General features: G+C 51.4%; 1 protein-coding gene across 1 annotated transcript in view; it reads right to left on the bottom strand.

Moving 5' to 3' along the window:
* The window catches only part of LOC144772074 (ecto-ADP-ribosyltransferase 5-like), a 77,240-nt gene extending 69,137 nt beyond the window's left edge, over positions 1-8,103 (bottom strand). The window contains exon 1 of the mRNA XM_078656259.1: positions 7,975-8,103. The gene's annotated coding sequence lies outside the window, so the exon portion shown is untranslated. The remainder of the gene's footprint in view (positions 1-7,974) is intronic.
* Positions 8,104-17,472: the final 9,369 nt, after the last annotated feature.

Genomic DNA, 17,472 nt, shown 5'->3' with positions numbered 1-17,472 from the left:
TTCCACTCACAGCATGAAGGTGCAGGCTCCCGAGCTCGTCAGCTCACAGGAATTTGATACTTTCAGGGAGGTGGGAGCGCACCAGACACGCCCCAACGAAATGACCTTTTGCATGATGGTTCATGTAGTTCATTATTTCTCGCTCAGTTCAAGAGCAAGTGGAAGACAGATTATCCCTGTGTCAACATAGCTAGGTTGATGGACAGCCCCGTGCAGCTCAAGGCCTGGACCTGGAATGTCAATGGTCTGGGTAATAAGATAAAGCGCACCCTAGTTCTACAACATCTTAAATGACACGCCCCTGATGTGGTAATTGTACAGGAACGCATATTAAAGAAGCTAATACAGGGCACTGGACCGTTTTGGATATACACTGGTGGCCTATTTGGGGTACACAACAGACACTCAGAGGTGGGGATCCTGGTGCGGTCAGCCTCCCTGCTGATTGTGGAGAGTCTGGACTGATACTGCTGTCTGCTGTGTGGCCGTGGCAGGGAGGAGGGAGGGACGGAGTATAAGCTTCTGCTCATTCTATGCTCCCCGCGCTTACAGGAGGTGGTCTTCCCCATGATTAGTAAAAATCGTGATAGGGCTACCGACGGGTGTGCTGCTAGCTGGGGCTGATGCTAATGCAGTTTTGGACTCGGGGCTGGATCGCTTGCGCGATTCGGCAGGGCAAAGGAGTGAGAGGCCTCTCCTAGGATTCCTGTCTGCCTTGGGATTAGTAGATGTATGGCAGGCACAGCACCCTCAACAGCAACAGTATACTTACTATTCAGCAGGCTCGTTTCCCAGACTTGATTATTTAATCACGCAAGCCGACAGGGTGGGAGATTTCTCTGTCGCCCTGCATTTGGCTCGGGGTATCTCGGATCACTCCCCGGTCAGTGTATCGGTTCAGGTTCTACCTGGTAACAAGGGGGCGTTACCGAGGATAGATCCATGGAGATTGAGGGACTATGAGCTGAGGGATAAGTTACGGGAGGGCACTGACTGGCATTTTCAGGAGTATGGTGACACGGTGGATTCCCACCGTACACTTTGGGAGGCATACAAAGCAGTGATTAAGGGCCAAGCCCTGGCACTTATTGTTAGGCAAAAAAGGAAGAAGTAAGATGTGTAGCATCCCTAGAACTAGAAGTGCTTCGGGCAGAGCAGAGAATGACAGACAGGGGAGACGCTGACTCACAACATTTTTAGCCATGCGTCAATATGAACTAAGAGTAGCGACGGAGGGTGCAGCACGTGCGCCGGCAGTACAACACCGCCTTTATGACATTGGTGATAAGGCTTCTAGGAGATTGGCATGGCTCGAGAAACCCAATAGGGAAAGGTCATGGGTAGCATTGGTCCAAGATGGGACAGGCAATAGCCATACAGACAGTACAGAAGTGGCGGAAGTGTTTGCTTTATATTATGAAGGTGTCTATTTGCCAGTTAGCACTAGATCTGAAAGTAACTGTGCTGAATTCCTAAGCGACTTTGTATTGCCGGTGGTCTTGAGGGACGACAGGGCAGCTCTAGAGGCTGAGATTACGGCAGATGAGTTGCCAGTGGTGCTGGGTTCCTTAAAGTTTGGGAAAAGCAGTTGGCCACAATGCACTTCCTGTCGAGTTATTCAAGGGCTTGGCCTCCAAAATAGAGATACCCCTATGCAATATGTTACAGGAGGCGCAAGAAGAGGGACACCTGCCAATTGATCAGTGGGTGGCTACTGTTGTAGTAATTCACAAACCTGGGAGTCCCCCGGACCGCTGTAGCTCGTACAGGCCGATTTCTTGTCTTAATGTCGAGGTTAAGGTACTGGCCAAGACCTTCGCCAATAGACTAATACTGGTTATCACCGGGTTGGTCCACAGAGATCAATCGGGATTCATGCCTCATAGAAGTACCCGTCATGGCTATATGGAGTGTTACACACAACGCAAGATCCTGATGGCCCACAAACTGCGCTGATGGCATTAGACGCATCCATGGCCTTTGACAGCATTGAATGGCCATACCTGTTAGCTGTGCTCACAAAGCTGGGGTTTGGCCCAAATTTTTTTAAGTGGGTGAGACTACTCTATCAGGATCCGATGGCTCAAGTGAGAGTTAACGGTGTGTTGTCCTGACAATTCGATCTGCGGAGGGGCACGCAACAGGGGTGCACACTGTCTCCCTTATTATTTGCATTGGCATTGAAGTCCTTGGCTCATTGGATCAGGAGGGACCCTATGATAAAGGGTATTGAGGACCTGGGAGGGTGGGAAGAGCGTATATCATTGTATGCAGATTATATTTTATTATATCTCGCAAGGCCCTACCACTCAATTGCCAGGGTGCGTCATCTCTTTGACTTGTTTGAAGCTACTCAGGTTACACTATCAACTGGGAAAAGTATGTGGTGTTTCTGCTGGCAGGCCCCCCCCCCCCTCCGAGGATACCGGTGCGGTGTACGGCTCCGGTGGCTATGGAGGGTTTTAAATATTTGGTCATTTAAGTGGTGTGGAATCAGAAGTTGTTTTTGGAAAAGAATCTTGGCCCCAGCTGGAGCGTCTTCAGAGTGATATATTACATTGGCGGACCCTGCGGTTGTCTTTGGCAGGCAGGGCAGCCCTCTTTAAGATGATGGCCCTGCCGCGCTTGCTGTATATCCTGCAGAATACCCCCTATCATTTTCGCCGACGGTTTTTAAGAAGATTGCCCAAGCTACTCTGGAATTGCTGTGGCAGGCAGGCACGCCTAGAATAGCACTGCATAAGCTGCAGAGAGGAGTATATGATGGAGGCCTGGCGGTAACAGACATACTTCTCTACTATTGGGCATCGCAATTACTAGTAGTAAATGATTGGGTATACTCGGACAGAAATGAGCCAGCATATAGAGTAGGACGAGCTGCGATGCCTGCGGGAACTGTGACCTCTGACCCTGCTTGCAGGTCAGGTCACCCCCCTGCTGCCAGACGCTCCCTCGCCGCCCTTGCTCGCGCCTCCCAGCTGCTCCTCCCTCCCTCCACTCCTTAAATGGCGACCGCTGCCCGACAACAGGAGTGACCTCTGACCCTGCTTGCAGGTCAGGTCACCCCCCTGCTGCCCGACAGCTCCACCAGCCCATTGCCGCTCCTGTGCTAGTGCACGAGTTCGCGCCAGCTGCCTGCCCGATCACCACCGTGACCTGGGTCAGGCCCTTGCTCTGCTTTGCCTTCCTTCTTGCTCAGTATTCTGCCTTTTCTGAGTGCCTTTACTGCGCTTGCTTCCTTTCTGGTCCTATACTTGCATTCTTTGTGTGCCAGTTTTCTTGCCCCTGTTGCGCTCTGCTCGCCCCCCACCCCCATGCTCTGTTTTTCCCGCTATTCCTTTCGCCGCTGCCCCTGAGGCCACGCCCCTCACCACCCCGCTCCCCCCTCCCAGTTGCTCCTCCCTCCCTCCACTCCTTAAATGGCAGCCGCTGCCCGACAACAGGAGTGACCTCTGACCCTGCTTGCAGGTCAGGTCACCCCCCTGCTGCCGAACAGCTACACCAGCAGTCTGTTTTCCCGCTATTTCTTTCGCCGCTGCCCCTGAGGCCACGCCCCCTCGCCCCCCAGCTCCTCCTCCCTCCCTCCACTCCTTAAATGGCGGGACGCGCAGCGGGCACACCCAGCGGGCGTGCTGACTGCACGCCGAAGTCCACGCCTGGACCGCGCCCAGTGCCAAGACCCCTGGACCCCGCGCACTCCACAACGCCAGACTACGATAGGACGCCATCACCCTCCACGCTCTCAACACCGGCCGAGACCACAGCTGCTTTCAGGCCGCCCCGTAACGCACCTACGGACCCTTCTCCTGCCACACTTGCAACTTCACCTGCGACAGAACCACCAAGCCACCAAGGACCGGACCCAACCACCTTCCATGCATCCTCCTCAACACCCACTCCGAACGCAAACATGCCCTTGAGCTCTGGGACCTGCTCGACACCTCCGCCCCAGACGTTGCCTTCCTGACCGAGACCTGGTGGAACAACTCCTCGGCACCGGACATCACCATAGCCATCCCAGACGGCTACAAGATCTCCCGCAGAGAGCGCTCCAATGGAATCGGAGGAGGAATAGCCATCATCTACAAGTCCACCCTCCAGGTCCACACCCTCGCAGACGACTCCCTCAACTCCACCGAACACCTCCACTTCCGGATCCACACCGATCCCAACACCACCCTCAGAGGAACACTCATCTACAGACCCCCCGGCCCCTGGGTCCTGTTCAGCGACTCAATCGCCAACCTCACCAGCACCCACGCACTCACCTCCATGGACTACATCCTCCTCGGGGATCTGAACTTCCACCTCGAGAACAACAATGACGCAAACTCCGCCACCCCTATCGCCAACCTCACCAACCTCAGTCTCCGACAACTCATCACCGAACCCACCCACGCCGCCGGCCACACGCTTGACCCCATCTTCTCCACAAGCACCCATGTCACCTTCAACAACACCACCGAACTCCAATGGACCGACCACCGCTGCATCCACTTCACCTTCAGGAAACCAACCACGCACCACCGCAGCCAACAGCTGCCTCGCCGCTGCTGGAGCAAAGTCACCGAGGACCAGCTGACCTCCACCCTCGCCCAGAACCCACCCACGGACCCCAGACAACGCCGCCTGTAACCTCAGACAGTAGATCGACGACTGCACCAACACTCTCGCCCCAGCTCAAGAAACTCTCCCTCTACCACCCCAGCAGGAAAGCCGCCTGGTTCACCGAAGAACTCCAGACCTCCAAACGTACATGCCGGAAGCTGAAGAAGAAATGGCTCCACGACCGCACACCAGACAGCCACGCAGCCCACATGGACGCCATCCGCAGACATCACCACCTCATCAGAACAGCCAAGAGATCTTCCTTCAAAGCCCGCCTGAACAACAACGCACACAACAACAAAGAGCTTTTCAACATAGTGAAGGAACTCTCCAACCCCAGTGCCAACACCAATGATATCCCGCCCTCGCAAGATCTGTGCGACTCACTGGCCAGCTTCTTCCATCGCAAGATCGCCGACATCCACGACAGCTTCACCACCCCGTACGCTCCAACCACGACGACCCCACCCCGAACTCCACCTGCACCACCCAGCTGATCTCCTGGTCCCACGTCAACCACGTCGAGACATGCAAGGTCATGAACTCCATCCACTCAAGATCTCCGTCTGAGCCCTGCCCGCACCATGTTTTTAACAAAGCAGACGCAACCATCACACCCCAACTACAGAAGGTCATCAACATCTCCTTCGACACAGCGACATTCACGGAAAGCTGGAAGCACGCCCAAATCAACGCCCTCCTCAAGAAGCCCAAGGCGGACCCCAAGGACCTCAAAAACGTCCGGCCCATCTCCCTGCTCTCTTTCCCAGAGAAGGTCATCGAGAAAATCGCCAACATACAGCTGACCCACCACCTCGAGGACAACAACATTCTAGACCCATCCCAGTCCGGATTCAGACGAAACCACAGCACCGAGACAGCCCTCATCGCCTCCACAGACGACATCCGGCACAAACAAGACAACGGCAAAACTTCAGCCCTCATCCTCCTGGACCTGTCAGCCGCCTGCAACATGGTCTGCCACCGCACACTAAGGTCATGCCTCCAAGAAGCCAGAATCCAGAAGAAGGCCCTAGACTGGACCACGTCCTTCCTCTCCAGCAGAACCCAGAGAGTCCGCCTTCCACTCTTCCGACCCGAAGACACTGACATTATCTGCGGCGTACCCCAAGGCTCATCCGTCAGCCCGACCCTGTTCAACGTCTACATGGCCCCCTCGCACAAGTGGCCCGCCAGCACGACCTGAACATCATCTCCTACGCCGACGACACCCAGCTCATCATTTCCCTCACCAAAGACCCGCACACCGCCAAAACCAACCTCCACGAGGGAATGAAGACCGTCGCCGAATGGATGAGGAGCAGCCGCCTGAAACTGAGATGGAAGTCCTCATCCTCGGCCCCACCCCCTCTGCCTGGGATGACTCCTGGTGGCCGACCACACTGGGGACAGCGCCGACACCCACAGACCACGCACGCAACCTAGGATTCATCCTCGACTTCTCCCTCTCCATGTCGAAGCAGGTCAACGCCATCTCCTCCTCCTGCTACAACACCCTCCGCATGCTTTGCAGGATTTACAAGTGGATTCCGACCGAAACCAGAAGAACGGTGACCCTAGCCCTCGTCAGCAGCAGGCTGGACTACGGCAATGCACTCTACGCAGCAATCCAGACCAAACACCTACAACAGCTGCAACGCATCCAGAACACCTCCGCCCGCCTGATCCTCAACATCCTTCGACGCAGCCGCATCACCTCCCACCTAAGAGACCTGCACTGGCTCCCCGTCAACAAGAGGATCACCTTCAAGCTCCTCACCCACGCACACAAAGCACTCCACAACACTGGGCCAGCCTACCTGAACAACAGACTCAACTTCCACACCCCGAATGCCAAATCCGCTCCGCCAGCCTCGCCCTCACCGCCTTTCCGAGCATCCAACGAACCACCTCCGGCGGCAGATCCTTCTCCTACCTCGCCGCCAAGACCTGGAACACGCTCCCTACCCACCTACGGCAGACCCAAGACCTACTCGCCTTCAGAAGACTCCTCAAGACCTGGCTCTTTAAGCAGTAGCGGCATCCCCTCCCCTCAGCGCCTGAGACCCTCACGGGTAAGTAGTACGCTTTACAAATCCAATGATTGATTGATTGATTGTACTCCTGAAAGAATGCTCCTAACTGGCCCCCACACACAGCAGTTGTTGTGACATTCTGGAGGGAGGCGAATTGAACCATGGGGTGGCAAATTAGGATGACCAACAGAACGCCACTGTGAGCTAGTGTGGAGTTGATAGAACTAGCCTCGCTCCAGAGGTTTGCAGGCTGGAGGACGATTGGAATAGACAGACTTAGGGACGTATGGAAGGGAGGGAGCCCCACCTTCGTTTGAGATCCTACAACAGGAGTTTGATTTGGCTGAGACCCAGAGGTTCAATTACTTGAGGTTGAGGCATGCACTGCTGACTCAGCTGAAGGACGACACCTTCCTTCCTGACTACTCTCCCCTAGAAGACCGATTATTAATAGATCCTATCCCAGAGATAGCAACTTCAACAATATACCAGAAGCTCATCAATAATCTGCCGGACGAGTTGATGGCCTTGAGGACTGCCTGGATAGACGACCTTGGTAGTATAGAGGATGAGGAGTGACAAGAGGTCTCCAGGCCACAAGGGAGATAGCAATACGAATGTTTTCCGAATAATTCAGCTACGGATTCTTCCTCGCTCCTACTACCCTTCGACACTCCTGTATAAGATTGGCAGGGCTCCATCAGCACAGTGTATTCAAGGCTGCTAGAGCAGGGGGTACTTCTCTCCACATTCTATGGGAGTGTCCTAAAATCGCGCAGTTCTGGTGGAGGGTCACATCAATTATAGCCAGGGTGGTGGGTACTGAGGTGCCATTTGATGCAAAGTGGTGCTTACTAATCATCAAGGGAGAGACAGTTTGTCCTAAGTATGCAACCAATCCAATCCAATCCAAAAGACTTTATTTGGATAACTAGGTATCCATAAATGTAAAACATGTACAAGATAAAAACACATTAGAAAAATAAATAGATAACAATGTCCAATCCATGATGTAGCAAAAAACAGCAAACATATGTAAAGTGCATATTGTGAATAGTGAAATAGAAATGACTTCATAGATCGCACATAGTTTTCTTTGCACCCATAGCTATTCTCAAAAAGGTGTCAATGTTCAAGATCAATTCAACATTGTCCAATTTAAGTATACAGTAAAGAGCGTCTGTTAAATTAATAGGTGACAATTTTTTAAAATACGGAATCAACAGCCATTTTGAATATTTCATACAATATTAACAAAAGAATAAAAAATGTAAAAGTGTTTGCCCGCTGTGACCATCACATGGTCACTATCTGCCTCCAGTCTACTCACATCAACATTCTATTGGCATCGGCATCTAGCCATTGTGTCGTGGCTCATCTCCTGGGATGAACAGACGAACGGTAGGGACCCGACGTTCCTCTCGTCCTGCCCGCCTCACCAGGATCTTGCCCTCCGAGCCGGGCGTGCAACGACTCCAACATCCACTCTGTCATTCAGTCTGAGACGCTGCCTGTGCCGGATCTGTGCCGCTCCACTGCCTGATGGCGCGGTGCATGGCAGTATAGCTACGCTGCTCTCACGCTCCAGGATCTAACCCTTCAAAGCCAGACGATGGCGACTCTGACACCCTCCGTGTCTTTAGGTCCTAGCCGCTACCGGAGCTAAGGGGACGGACCTGTGCTCCTCCACCACATACGGCGTGGTGCATTGCAGCACAGCAACGCTGCTCCCTCTGCTCCTGTCGACGTGACAGTTAATCAACAAACTTCGAGCTTCCCGCATCGCAACACGGATCTTAACCTACGTCGTCTCCACGGAGCTGTTGCGAGGGCGGGGCTTCTGACGGAGCCGGCCATTTTGGCTTCGCTAGACGCCTCGATGGCCTTTGATACGGTAGAGTGGCCCTATCTTTGGGCAGCTCTTGAGAAATTTGGTTTCGGACCTGAGTTTATTGGTTGGGTGAAGTTGTTATACGCCGAACCCTTGGCACAGGTAGTGGTAAACGGTCGGGTTTCTGTCCCCTTCTGTCTTGGTAGGGGGACCCGTCAGGGATGCCCCTTGTCTCCGTTGCTTTTCGCGCTTGCCCTGGAACCGTTAGCTGCGTGGCTTCGATGGGAACCTTCACTCAAAGGGATCCGTTGGTCACCGGATTTTGAAGACCGCGTCTCGCTTTACGCGGATGACATTCTTCTGTATCTTACTTCCCCGCGCAAATCTTTAAATGTCTTATTTGACGTTCTTACTTCGTTTGGTGCTAACTCGGGTCTGGTTATTAATTGAACTAAGTCCTGTGTGTATGTTCTCTCGGGTGTTTTGCCCCCATTACCGGACAGATTTCCTATCCATGTTGTCCAGTCTGGCTTCAAGTATTTGGGGATCTTTATTACGCTGGACTCTTCACTCCGGTTCGAGCGTAATCTCCTCCCCCCGCTTCTTAGACTGCGACTGGATGTGGCCCGTTGGCGTAAGCTACCCCTGTCTCCTCTGGGCAGGGCTGCCCTTTTCAAAATGATGTCTTTGCCGCGATTCCTATACGCGCTTCAAAATTCTTATGACGACGTTCCCGCTACCTATTTCTGAGAGATCGAGAGTCTTCAAAGGCAACTGATCTGGGACGGGCGTCCACGTATCGCCCTTGCAAAACTTACCATCCCTTGGTATGACGGGGGCATGGCGCTCCCCGATATCAAGAGATATTATTGGGCTACCCAGCTGTCTGCCATTAACCACGCAATGTATTCCCCGGGTCGAGATCCGGCCTTTGAGATGGATAGACTCCAGCTGCCGGGAGGGGATTTTAATAGAGCGCTTTATTCCAGATCGGCCGGGCGCCATCTTACGGGCCCGTCCAGGACCGCAGTCAATGTGTGGCGCGCCGCGAATGTGAGTTTGGGATGGGAGAATCGACTGACAATGGCGACTCCGCTTTATGCTTCTGAACGTTTGGGGTGTCTCTGGTCTACTAAGGGCTTTGACCGCTGGGATATGATTGGGATATGTAAAGTGGGTGATGTCTGTGTGAAGGGTAGAGTGAAGTCTTTCCAGGCCCTTAAGGCGGAATATGACTTGAGTGATAGAGAGTTTTTTCGGTATCTGCAGGTCCGGCATGCCCTGGCCTCAGTTCTGATTCCTGATGTGACCCTGCCCGAGTCCTCCCCCCTTGAGGATCGCATACTGGATGGACACCTGCCCGATAGCACTATCTCCCTTATTTACAAGAAATTGATTAATAATCGCGCTGACTTATTGGTCCGACTTAGGGAGGTTTGGGTCGGTGACGGATTGGACTTGGATGACGAGGATTGGCAGTCGGCACTCTCTTCTCCGAAAGAGGTCGCCATCCCCGCCCGTCTTCGTTTGGTTCAACTTAAGATCCTCCACCGGGTGTATGTAACTGGTCCGCGTCTGGTTGTAATGGGTTTTTCCCCGGATGGCTTATGCAAGCGTGGTTGTGGGATGAGTGCTACATTTCTGCATATTCTTTGGGAGTGCCCGGTGGTAGCAGCCTACTGGATTGATGTGCTTGCGGTGATGACTGTTGTGACTGGTATTACCCTGCGGCCTGAGGCCCGACGATGCCTGTTGAATGTGTGGCAACCCACCGACTATTCTGTGGCCCAGACCAGATGGGCCACCTTGGGATACATGGTCGTGAAGCGGGACATTGCGCAACTCTGGGGCGCATCCAGACCTCCCGACGTCTCGGTGTGGGAGGATAACATGGACTGGTCCATGTTCCGAGAGAAAACCGTCTATGTGGCTAGGGGCAGACCCAGGGCTAGATGAAGATTTGGGGTCAGTGGAACGCATATCGTGGAGATATTTGTACCCCTCCCTTGGTTGACACTCCCGATGTTACCCTATCTCCCTAGGCTGGCGTTCCCGAAATTATTCATGCTGTTTTAGGATTTTCCTGTCCTCCCCGCTGTCCCCACCCCCCCAGCCTTCCCGAGTCCCATTGTTGTGCTTTCGTCTTCCTGATTAGTGGCTTTCCCCTCCGCCTTCTGGGCTGACTTGATTAATGTGCATTCGCCTTGTTTAGAGTTCGTTGTTTTTTATGCCTAATACAGAAAATTGTTATGTCCTGTCCTATGTTTTGAGCAATAATTGGTATCTGATTTGTGCCTGGCCACGGAAGTGATCGTTTGCTTCTTATGTTGTGCGTTGCTCTTAGCGGCCAGCCCGTGTGGTTGTAGGCCCATCTCTGTAATTCTTATTTGATTGCTCAATAAAAGTCTTTAACCAAAAAAAAAAAAAAAGAAACAAAAACTTCGAGCTTGTTACACCGATTTTTGTCCCATTAGCTCTGAACACTGAGCGCACTCCACTCTACAAGGGACAGAGTGGCCGATGCCCTGAAGTGCCCCTGACATGACGCTGTTCATGTTGAAGCTGTGACCCACAAGTAGGACTATCTGCTTGCCTCCTCGGAACTTCGAGTGCTGGGCTTCCTCCAAAAATGTATCTGGGCTTGGTCACAAGTGTCTCCGGCTGATAAATTCATGTAAACCCTCCCTATGCTCTCCCTGAATATAAAATGGCAGCTACCCACGAAGCACTGGTTAATGTTGCTCTAGCCAGAGCTTGATTTGATACATATAATTACTTATTCCTATCAACCCCTCTGAAGTTTGTTGATTCCTAATGGACACTACCAATTAATGATGTTTTAGCCAGAGCTTAATTTGATACCATATAAGTACATTCTCCTATCAGCCCCTCTGAAGTTTGCTGATTCCGAATAGCCACTACTAATTATCCACGATACCTGTCGACTCTTAGTTTACACAGGAAGCATTGCCACTGGGAGCCTGCACAAATGCCAAACACTCACTACTGTCGCTGGGAATGAGGAAATCTGCAGTCTTTGCCCTGTCCTTTCCACCTCTCCCCTCTCCACACCTGAGGCTGAGCTGGAGGATGAGGCGTCCAACGCTGCTTTCGATGGAACTATGATTTTGCCCCCTGGGCGGAATCCTTACCTTTTTGGACTTATCGCGGAGTAACCTTTGGCTGATACCCGGTGGAGCAATCATATGTAGCTAAAGAGAAGTTTGGCTCTGGGTTCACACCCCTCGGCCAGCACCTACCCAGCTGAACATCAGACATTGTTTTTCCTCGTCTCCCCCATTGTGTTCCCTTCCCCCCCCACCTCAAGGGGGAGGTAACCACTGTGTTCTGACTCTGACTTTTTTGGTGTCCCCTAATTGTTCTTTACCCCATGGCCTTTCTGCTGATCCCTGATCCCTGATTGGCACTCAAACCCCTTTACTTTTTCCAGTACTACCCTCTTTACTCCATCGGTTCTGTTTTTCTATGCTATTGAATGCACTAGTAACTGATGTAACTGTAACTGATGTAACGCTGTAACACTGTCTGATCCTTTGTCTTACTTCCTTTGCTCCTATCCACTCTCACTTGAATCGTTTCCCTTGCCCGCTACACCGCCTAGCCCCCTGTCCATTTGACCCCTTTAACTAAGCACTCTTTCTCCCCTTGTTGGGCAAAGATCCAATATTTATACTCTGGAGTCTCAGCAAACCCGCTGAGAGAGTCCACAGTGCCTAGGGAGCCACTCACAGTTGAGGTATGGTATGGCATCCCTTGCCAAAGCACTCCCTCTCTCCTTTTTGGGTAAGGATCCAGTAGGTAGGCCTTGGAGTCTCAGAGACTCCTCTGAGAGAGTCCACTGCGTATAGGGAGCCTCTCGCAACAGAGATGGGGAATTGATACCACTTCCCATGGGATCACAGCTTACAGGACTTTGGATGCAGCTCTGACTCGTCTACCGGTTTGTGTTTGCCCGTCACCCTCCCCCTCCTCTTTTCATGCTGAGTCTATCGCCCTCCCCATCTCCTTCCCTCTTCCATTCTCTGTCTACTTCCCCTGCTCTTACCCCCATCCCCTGAATCTCTCCCCTTGCCTGCTTTTTCCCTGACGTATATGTCCTTTTTGTTTATCTCAACCTTACTTGTCACTATGTTTCCAGGCTCTAATAACTGTGTAACCTTTGTAACGATGTAACCTGCAATTATGGTCTGTTACTCATGTAAATCACTCTGATACCTCCGGGTCTAACCAGCGCTATATAAAACCTTTAAAATAAATAAAATGGTTGTGGCAGGGAGTCAAGTTTTATGTTATACCCATAGGGAAAACAAAGCAAATATCTAACTGTCCCAGTTCTTAGATGGAAGAGGAGGCCTCTCTCCCATTGGGATATCGGTAGTGCGATATAACTTGGGAGACAATTCTCAAGGTATTCAATGGGTATAAATTTTGCAACAGTTTGTTTCTTCAATTCCCTTTCTAGTCTTTCCACGCTATAGAGTGCGTACAGTGCTGTCTTTAAAACATTTTTGTCCATTGTTACACCTGTGTTCGAATTGGCAAACAGTCTACTGAAATTGGCGGTCTGCAAACTCTTGACTACCCCAGCAAGCCATGGAATGTCCATTACTTTCTCACAATGAAGACAATCATCTTTTATGTCCCTTGTGAGAGAAGCCTCGGGATTCTTCATTACGGCTAGCCAAAATAGTGCAGGGCGGGCCCTTACGATATCTTCAATATATCCTAATTTCAGTTTGCTGTGACATATGTACAGAGGGGTGGAGATTGGAGCGCCCAAGAGTTTTATACAAAATCGATTTTCCTCTGATTGGACGCAAGAGCATTGGCAATACCCCATACCTCTGCCCCATAGGTAGCTATTGATACACACTGAGTCTTAAAAATCTTTAAAATAGCTGGAATCGTCCCTGATCTTTTAGGGCGGGGGAGACTGAGAATTGAATTAAAGGCCCTCGAGAACTTACTTTTACAGTATGCCATGTATTCACACCAAGTATTGTTCACAGCGAAGACCATCCCCAGGTAAGGGAAAGTTAATTTTTCATCCCCCACAGAGATCAAATTTAAAGGACATTTCCTTGGCCCACAAGACATTATAAAAGATTTCTTACAATGTGTACATAAATCCAAAATAAAATCTGTGAAACCTCGAACTAAAGCGCGTAGTGCATTTGGTGTGCGACCAATTAAAACCGCATCATCTGCATATAAAAGCACTGGGAGAGATTTACCTTTAATTCTGGAATATCATTAGTTAATGTAATCAGTGATTTATGTAAATTGTTTATATATATATGATAAATAGGAGAACACACCCCTGTCTGACCCCTCTTCCTACACTGATGCCATTGGAAACTTCTTCCCCATCACCAATCCTGACCCGCGCTTTCATGTCCGTGTGGAGAAGGCCAAAAAGTGAACAAGGGCCTCATCCAGTCCATATTCTAAAAGGATTGACCATAGACGGGACCTGTTGACAAAATCAAAAGCTGAGGACAGGTCCATAAAAGCTAAGTAAAGTGCAATAGTGTACTTCCCTATGATCAAATTAAGATTAAGACATTGCTCATTCGTGCCAACTTTACCCCTGAAATCTAGTTGGCATTGTTCTAAAATCGGATTCTCTTCTGTCCAGGTTAAAATGTTTGTATTCAAAACTCTGCCTAAAATTTGAAGGGTGTTATCTATGAGGGAGATCAGTCTATAGCAACTAGGTTGTGTACGATTGCCCTTTTTGAAAACGGGAAGAATCGTGCTAGTAGACCAGGTCTTTTGATATCAAGACACCTGGTGGCGCCCTATTAATAAAAGGGTCAAATTCAAAAGCAGGCCCTTGGTAAATAGTGGAAAAGTGACTCTCCTACGTAGTGCTCATTATGTTGCAGCTGATGGGAGTTAAAGGTTGTCCCATTGATCTTAACTCTTTAATGGTAGTCCAAAATATATTCCCATTATTTAAGATGGCAGCATTAATGAGCGCATCCCAGTGATCACTTAATGACTGTTCCTTCCTATTAGCAATAGCCTGCTAATATAGCAGCCTTAAGGACTTGAACAGATCATTACGCCTAGGGTTTTGAGATGGGGCCTTGCAGGGCTTCCTATTGGCAATTGAGCACCCCTGGCTAACCCATCTACATTTGCGCTGTACTGTAGAAATGGGTTTAGACAGCACGGTTTTAATGGCTCCACAGAGTTCGGTAAAGGCACTGATAGCTTCAGGGTGTGGATCCAGGGCCTCTAAACAGATGTTAATAAGATTCATGTTTTCCCTAACCACAGAACTGAATAAGTCCGCGTTATTAACGCCTCGCCAGATCAGTCTAAGGCAGAGGTCTTCAATCTGTGGGGCGCGACCCCCAGGGGGGTCGTGGAGTCCTGGGAAGGGGGTCGCAGATTGTCAGTTTGCCTTAGTGGCGTCGGGCTGATTGAGGGTGCTCACAGCGGAGGCCTAATTCACACGAGGCGTGAAAAACAAAAAAGCCTCATTAACAAATAAAAGGTCTTTTAAAGACCTGTGGAGTACTCTGGTGTGGCTTTGTGTGTGTCTAAGCTGTTTCAGCCAGGCTCACATACACAGGGGGGGAGTGGGGTGGGGTGGCTCGGGGAGGAGGCTGTAGGACACCCCAGTGCGCCATTGAAAGTGGCCAGGGGGAGGAGCCAAGCTCGCGAGCGTAATGGTCGCCTTGTAGCTCGGCTCCGTCAGCCCTCTGGGCCGACTCGTATATCCTGTCGCATATCCTGCCCAGAGACGACATAGTTCCGAAGAAACAGGAACGCAACGTTTCGCTCTTACTCACCGTTTGACCTGGAGGCTCCGGCGTGCTGCGGTTCCGAAGTTGTGCCCCCCGAAGGGACCTGGGCCTTCGTGGTGTTGAGACCGGGGCCTCGCCTATTGGATCCGGCCTGGCGTTGTGGTGACCATCGGCCCCGGCCGAGAGACTGCGCCACTGGTGAGAGCCGTTGTGTGAACATCCCGGTGATCCTGAACCGGGCCCGTCTTGACGGACGTGAGGCTGGTGCGGGGCGCGGTGCTCCGTGGACTGATCGTGTGAAGGGGTCCCCCCCGCCGCTGCTCCGTCCATCGACCCTGGACCCTAGTCCTCGGACTCTGTTTGTGAGGAGCGCCAGCGATACTACAGACGGCCCCCCGCCTTGGGCGAATCTCCTTTCTTCACCGAGGCTGCCATTGCTGGGACCCCCCGGATATCTGTAAAGGCCCACATTTGTGAACTGTTCCGAGAATCGCGGAGGGTGGTGAGGAGACTGGATTCACAAAATGGCTGCCTACGACCTGTGCTGTGGGTCTCCTCGTGATGACGGACTTGGGTTGCTGGACTGCACGGGGGCCTGGACATGTGTGCGTGAGCCTACGATTGCAGACGTTCTTGATGCCTTGCGATCCTTACACGCAGCCCTGGCCCCCGGTGCTCTTGGAGACTCGATGCGATCCGTCGCCATCTTGGGTGACCGCTCCTTCATGGTCCCCTCTTGTTTCAGTGATGCCATTGCCTCGCCTCCCTCGGTCGCTACGAGGGTTACTGCCGCTGTCCATCGACGGGTTTGCTGGCCGGTGGATTTAGAACCTCCTGCTCTTCGATGTCTGGAGTTTGAGGACTTGGATGTCGTGCGGGGACCCGATCCTCCCTGGGTGCCTGAGAACATTGGTGGACCGCTGCCTGTTTTTGCCTTGATGAGGTCGTGTTTCTATTTTGCAGGACAACCCCCGCTTTTCCGGACGGCGAGACTGAACTCCTGTCTTTTATTGCCCTTGTTGCTATTGCTGAGACATTTGAACTGCCTATTTGAACTTTTGCCCACTTGCTTATTGATTGCCCTCCCTGGCATACGTCTTTCTCGTATTTTCTTTCAATTGTGTGCTTGCCTCGCATCGTGTTGCTTACTTCACGCTGTCATGTGGTGGGTGGTAATTGTGGTTAGGAAGGGACTGGGGTGAGATGCACGGCTCCCGGTGGTTTACTGGTGTACGGATTCGTGGCGAAGTTGCTCATATTTCTAGTGCTGTGGGAGACCCCCCTGTACGTTTTTTTGGCGCTCGAGATTGTGTCGTTCTGGCTCACATATAATATGATCGTATGGTTGGGCGGAGGGCTGTGGCCGACCGTATTTGTTTCTGCCCTCTTGCTCCTCCCTCCCATTTATTTCTTTTGTTTTCATGTCCTTCTTTTTGTCTCTTTATTCCTCTTCTCTCTTGTCTCTACTACATTTCGGGTTCTGGTTTAGGGCGACAGGCGCGCTGTTTGGAGGGTAGGCCGTAGCCTTCTGCAGGGGTGCTGGGTGGGATGGGTGGGTTGGGTCTTATTTGATGTTTTATTTTCCTCAGTTCTATGGCCCTTTTGTGTCTCTTTATTGGTGTGCCGCGTCTGTCCTTGCTTTCCGTGGTATGATTGGGGTGGGGCCTGTAACGTCGCTGTTCTTCTTCTTGTAGCTCTGCTGTTTGCCATTGCGACTCCCATGCCCTCCTCGTTGCTTATATTCCTGCTCTTTTATATGTTCCTCGCTACGGGGCGCTTGTTTAGGCGCGGCATTCTTCTCTTTCAGTCTGTGTTTTCCTTTCCTCTCTTCTTTCCTCTCCCCTCCCCCCTCCCCTTTCCTTCTCTCCCAAGGTTAGCATGACGGGTTGGTCTTGGTTTTGTCGCTATTCCGGCCCCTTTGTTCTGTTTCCAATGTGCTACTGGGTGGTGGAGATGTAAAGTTGTTATTAATTATATATTGACTTGTGTTCACCGCACCTGTTTTTATACCTATATGTACAGTGCTGATACTCCTGCATTGCTACCCTTTAGACTTTCTGTTGTCAATGGTTTGCTTTGGGATTCCGGATTCCTCTATATTGTCGCAGAGCCTGTCATGCTCCTTATCGCTACATTATAAAAAATAACCTTCTTTGCTCCTGTTTGCTGGCCGTTTAGATCCTCTTTCCTCCCCCCTTTTTAGGATTGTGTTGATCGC

This window comes from Lissotriton helveticus, chromosome 8, assembly GCF_964261635.1.
Source record: "Lissotriton helveticus chromosome 8, aLisHel1.1, whole genome shotgun sequence".
Lineage (NCBI taxonomy): Eukaryota > Metazoa > Chordata > Amphibia > Caudata > Salamandridae > Lissotriton > Lissotriton helveticus.
This window is presented reverse-complemented; position numbering and strand designations above follow the sequence as displayed.